Consider the following 6415-nt stretch of genomic DNA (forward strand, 5'->3'; position numbering starts at 1 on the left):
CGCCATTTCACCCCAGTGATAGTGGGCATCCATCGATTGAAGGTATTACAAACAGCTCATTCTAAGTGGCTCCTTTTCAGATGAGCCCTGAGCTGATGAGACGGAGCATTGAGAGATCCAATGATGACAAAGACCTATTCTGTTGTTTTTTAAACATCAGCTGTCAGTTACCTTTCTCCTCCTTTTTTTGCCTTTTTTTTATTCCCGCTTTCTGTAGAGAGAGGAAACTGATGAGATCTTTGGGCCTGTGAGCAATTGACTTGAGATTGCATAGGCTTCTCAGACACTCCATCGACCCTCCATTCTCAGCAAGGGGTCACGCTTGATGTGCTCCTTTTTATTAGCTCAAATTAGGCCTCTGTGTCTCCCAAGAAGGGAACATCCATCTCCTTATTCATTTGTTCGTCTTGTCCCATTTATTTACTTAGTTGGCTAGGCAGCAGGCTGTTTGGACAGAGAGCATTGGTCGCCCCAGGCAGGGACACAAATAACGTCTCATGCACATTAGTTACAAATCACCAATGCAAGGTGAAGGTCAGATAACGGGAAACACGTAAAGCCAAAAGAGGAATGGGAGGATGAGTAAATGCAATCTCACTGGAGAACATTATTGAACCCAACAGCTTTTTACATATTTTTATATATATTTTTACTTACTACTTTACATAGTTATTGGTAATTTTCCCTTTTTTTGAATTCAGCCATTTATTGCTGTTCACTTCTTTTTGGTATGAAAATCTATCACGGTAAAATGTAGTCATTTCTGCAAGTTACCATTATGTTAGTCTCCTCCACAGCGCAGCGAAGGAGGGTCTGGCTAGTCCACACAGCATCCTGGGATGAGATGGGAGAGAAACATTCTCTGGTTTATTGGGATTTCTAACCAATTGCAATTGTCATGGGCAGCGCTAAGCGCGCAACGGAGCAACAGTGCCTCCACAAAACAGCCTCGGGAAGGAACTTGTTTTAGTGGAACATGTGTAAGTTCAAAGGTTGTTTTAGTTGTGCAACAGAAAGCACCAATTGGACAGAAAGTCCAGCAGTTAACCAGTCCTCAGAAATCCACCGGAGTTTAGGACACCAACACAAAAGAAAGCAGAAGGTGACGGAAATCCGGACAAAAAAGAGTGACATCCTGCGAAATTTCCATTGGGAACGTGACAAACCCAGGAGTGGAACATCGTGGATGTAGACTAACATCATGTTAGTCTATATCCACAATGTTTCATTTACACTTGACACAATGACTATTATGATTGGTTTAAAGAAATGGCAAAAAAAACCGAGCATGTTTTGCTCCCATCCCACCGTGCTCTATGGACTAGCCAGACCCTCCTCTGCAGCATTGTACAGGAAGGTCTGGCAATACAAGGCTAATGTCCCTGTAAGTAGATGCTTTAACAGAGTTTTTCCCAGTTAGGGATTGTCTCTCTGTCTGTTACCATCATGTGTGATACAGTATTTCAACTGTGATCAGATCTGGGGCTGTCAAGGAAGGATGATCGTCCATTATTTGAGCTGCAGAAAATCTTTGCATTTATAAGCAGAATACAGCAGCAGTCGTGGAAGAATTACTTTTACATAAAAGAAGTAAAACTGTATTGTTCTAAAAGTATCTCTGAGGCGTAGAGGGATCAGGCTAAAGAAACAGCTAAGCATAAGCAACTTGGTTGATGGTGGGGCATTTCTTGTAAATGGAGGTTTAAGGTGGCTTGTGGCTTTTCTGCGCCTATATAGTAATACAGTAAATTTCAGCTTGCATGCACATTTTGACAATTTTTTTTTTCTAAATTCTATCCCCAAAATTGAAAATTGAATATCTACCCATCGAACAAATATTGAGATACAGTCCTACAAATGTTATGTGCAATAGAGCACATTTGTTTTAGCAGTAACTCAACCAGCAAATGACTTACAAATGAACTAACGACAACTGAAACCAACATGAAGACGTTATTGAAATAGTAATGATCGGAAGGCATTTTTACCAAAAAGAGATGTTTTCCATGTGGTTTGTGTGGAAAAGTCAGGCATGCAATGACATGCTTTGCCCCCACCCCTTTGATCATTACGATAGAAATTCATCTGTTTCTCTCTTCCAATAGAGCCCTGCTTTCACTGACGGGGGGGTAAAATGTCACCTGGCTGACTTTACTCTGGCCTCTGTGTCTCTTTCAACAGGAGGGATTGGGTTGAGCATTGAAAGGGCGCAGAAGAAGTGAGCAAGTGTTTTTTCTACGAGCAGTGATTTGGCTCTTGGTCAGAGTACGGTCATATCCAGAGGCCAGGCCTGTGTTTCTGCCCTCAGCTTTGGTTCCCTTAACAGTCTCTATTTGAAATGAGAGAGAGAGAGAGAGAGAGGGAGAGAGGGGGAGATAGAGAGACTGATGGGAGCAGACAGAGAGTACAGGGGTTACTGTCAGACAGAGAGCCTCTCTCCTCTGCTTATCTCAAACTCTCTCTCTCTGTCTGATCACGAATCATAGCCATGACTCAACTCGAGCAAAAAGGAAAGAAGCTGGACCCCCTCAGCCATCTTTGCTGCTTACAGCCCCCAAACCCCCCTCTTCTTTCTTCTCTCTTTCTCTTCTCCATCTCTCTTCCCAGTCATGCGACTCTGGGCGGCGTGTTGGCCTTTAAAAAGGCAAACTTGTAATCTGATAATTAACAATCTGCTAAATTTCTCAAAAAGAAAACAGTGATGAGGAATGTCTGCCTCATGCCTGTGAGTAGGGTGACCTTTTGCTGAGGCTGGAATGGCAAGCGAGGCAAGGCAAGGGGACTCACTTAGAAGCATTTAATTAGCTCTGCCCACGGCTGTGTGCGCTGCCAATGGACGGCGGAGGAGAGAGATGTTTGGAGGGCTATGGAGGCAAAGAAAAACACACATCTTGTTCTCCATCTTTATGCAACAGAATGTGACTTAGTAAGTGGAAGAGGAGTGGGGGCGAGTAGGATGGAAAGAGATCTGTAATGATGAGCCTGTCTTGGTTCTGTAATTTTTTTTTTCTGTTTTTCTTGACCCCACAGGGAGTTGTCTGTGGAAGCTTCAAGGTGAGCCTCTGAGGTCACTAAGCACGCCATTTGTGGGACTTAAAATAAAAAAGATCAGGATCAGGACTCATCACTTTAATTTATATCCTCTTCTGTTGCTCTGCACCCGGGCTCACTTGCCTATCCACACACTAGCCTCAGCAGCAGCAACATATGAACACTTTGGCATATTCACTGACTTTCTCTTTTATGTCAGTGTTTTTCCGCTATAAACAGAACAAAGCTTAGACTACATCTACGCGACTACGTTTTGGTTTAAGAACTGGTTCTTTTGCAATGTTTACGCCTCACGTCCACTGTACTCCGGCATTTCCGAGCCCCTAGTCTTGCATTGCCTTACCTTCCTCCACAGCTCCGCGGAGGAGGGTCTGGCTAGTCCACACAGCATTCCGTGATGGCCTTTCTTTGCCGCTGCAAAATAGCCTCTGGAAGGAACTTGTTTTGGTGGAACATGTGTACGTTTAAAAGTTGTTTTAGTCCTGCAACAGAAAACTCAGATTGGATGGAAAGTCTAGCTAGCGGTCTGGATTTATCCTGCAGAGATCTGAGGAGCAGCTAACCATAGTTCTCAGAAATCCACGCGTGTTTAGAATGCCAACACAAAGAAAGCAGAATTTCAGGTGTCACCTGAACAATTCCAGAAGTGGAACGTTGTGGATGTAGACTACCAAGTCCCAAAACAGAGACTTTTGGAAACACTGCTGCCCCCTGTTTTGGTTTGAAAACTCACCTAACGTTACATGCCTCATTGTCAGTCCAAGCAAATAAAGCCCTGCTCTTACTTTTTGCATTTGTTGTTCTTTCTCCAATGTATTTTCTGTATTTTCAATTTACCACAGCCATGATTTGCAACCGCAAGTGCTGTGGGCGTTACCCCTCTGGCTTTCCTGTTTACTTGGCACGTGCCGTGTCCTGTTGGGCCAGAGTAAACATTAGTCATGTGATATATGTGTTGTCAGCCGTGTTAATATGGATATAGTATAGTTCTGCTACGGATCTCAAGTAACTCGACAGGACGGAGACAATTTTTTTACTCACTGTATGCTAGTATTTGCACTGTAATAACAGTTCCCCTAACTGCTATCGTTTAACTTTTTTGCTTCACTGCTTTATTGCTTTATGGGACACAATATGGAAATGTACTTCTTAAATCAAACAGAGCGCACTGTCATAATATCAAATGCAAACTGAAGCGTCTCTGTGATTTATTGGCAGAGGAAAGAAATAATGAGTATCTCAGAAATCCATAAGCAATATAGCCAGAGGAAACCAATGGAAGTCAATTCAACAAAGTCAATAAAGCATCATTATTCCACCTCATTTCAGGCACACGTAGACAAACGCTGAGTGAGATATTAGCACCGAGGGCCCCCAAGAAGCAGCCTGAGCTAATGCACTTAGAGGGTTAATCACTGCATTTGTATGCAAATATGTATTTAAGTGTGTCTGCCCTTATGGGAGGGTTTAATAAAGGAATTGGGCCCAGGCAGTAGGTGACATTCAGGGCCTGTGTAACCTCAGCGGATAGCTTCCCTGACGCTATTTGTGAATGTTAATTGCTTTTTCGGCAGCCGCCGCCTCTCCAGTCCCCACCTGTCCTTCCGTCCCAAGCAACATGGGACTCTCCCTGTCCTTTAAGCCGAAGCATTTGTTTTGAAGAGAGAAAATCCTCATAGGAATAATGGTTGTTGTGTTGGAGCATCACAACAAAATTGGCGCCTGTTAGATAAAAGTGTCCCAGTGCATAAAAAGACGACAAAAATGCAGAAACTTCAATTATCGGAGGTCTGACCCCTTTGCTGTCTGGCTGTTTACCTGTTTGGAAAGGATGGAGGAGTGAAATCTTTCTTGGCTGCTTTCTCCCTATTTTTTCCACCAGAGGGAATAGCAGTGTCAGATTTGCATACCCAACTAACCAGAAAGCTAATCTGTCCATTTAAAAGTGTGTGAGGACCCTGCTTTAGACAAAAGAAACCCGCCTCTGTATATTCGTTCTCCCAATGTTTCTTGTCCACAAGTGCACACACATCAACCAGAGAGACGAGAGGAGGTGAGATGAGGCGAGAGGAGAAGGGGAATGATGATAGAGATCTTTTCATTTATGACAGGGAGCTTTGAATTGATGTAATCCATAGAACTGTGAAAATTAAAACCTCATCTGTTGAAAAAAAATAAATGCAAATAGACCTTTTGATTCCGCTGCAGAAGGAAATTTGCCCAAATCAGAAGATTAGCACCAATACTCGTGGATTATGTTTCACTTTTATGCTTAGTCTTTCCACTCCCCCTCTTTTTCTTTTTCTTACAGGTTCTCCCTCCCTCTGGCTTCATACAGATTTCCGTCATGGTATTAGGATCTCGCCGTTTCAGAGAGAAAACAAGAATTTAATACCGACTCTGAAATCTACCTGTGATCTAAATTTGGTCTGTAACACTAAAATCACACAAATCCATAAGTGCTTTTCTCAGCCTATTAGCAGGATCCACATTAGCAAATAATACATTTAACATGGTAAATCAAGATCAACAACTTGCCTTATTCCTATGGCCCAATCAACTATCTATTGTATGTTTGCCACATAAAGTATTTGCTCATAAATAAACAGTGCATAAATCCAGAAATTACCCCGGCTTCTGATTGGTTAAAAGTGGCACTAAACATTTATGAATGCCATGAATCTGTGTTAAAACACTGAGCATTTAGTCTGGAGTGGTGTTTAATGGGTTCCGTTAAGTGGACAACATTGCTAAAGTCTGTTTCATGGCAATCACAGCTAACAACCTCTCTTTTTATTTTGTGTCTGTTGCTCGCAGGCTCCCTTTCGGCTAGCTATATTCAAGCAAAAGCCATATAAATGCTAACAACAGTTCATTGATTTGTTTGTGTGTGTGTGTGTGTGTGCGTGTGTTTTTCTCATTACCATAGGAAGGTTAGGGCGAAGGAACAATGAAAGGTGTAAATCCAAACTGTCTCCTGCACAGAATAATGCAGTGTTGTGAACATTGGTGTGCGCAAGGTGCGTCTATTTGACCCCATTAAAGCAGTTAGCCTAAACAGTAGTAAACAGAGAAGAGGAGGGGTGGGTTGTGAAGAGGAGATGGAAAACAAAACACATCAAGCTTTACAACGTGGAGAAGTGTGTGGTTGTAAAATGAAAAATACAAAAGCAGGACGCAGCAAGCTGTCACCATGGCATAGTGGCGTTAGAAAGGGCACAGGGATCAATGTGTGTATCCATGTGTGTGTATGTGAAAAGTGTCCTGCCAACACCCTTTTTTACACATTAGGGAGCCTAGAGAAGTGTGTTGCTCCAGTGGGTTGTCAGGCAAGCTACAACGCACAACAAAGGAAGATTAGGGC

The sequence above is a fragment of the Etheostoma spectabile genome, chromosome 19 (assembly GCF_008692095.1).
Source record: "Etheostoma spectabile isolate EspeVRDwgs_2016 chromosome 19, UIUC_Espe_1.0, whole genome shotgun sequence".
Lineage (NCBI taxonomy): Eukaryota > Metazoa > Chordata > Actinopteri > Perciformes > Percidae > Etheostoma > Etheostoma spectabile.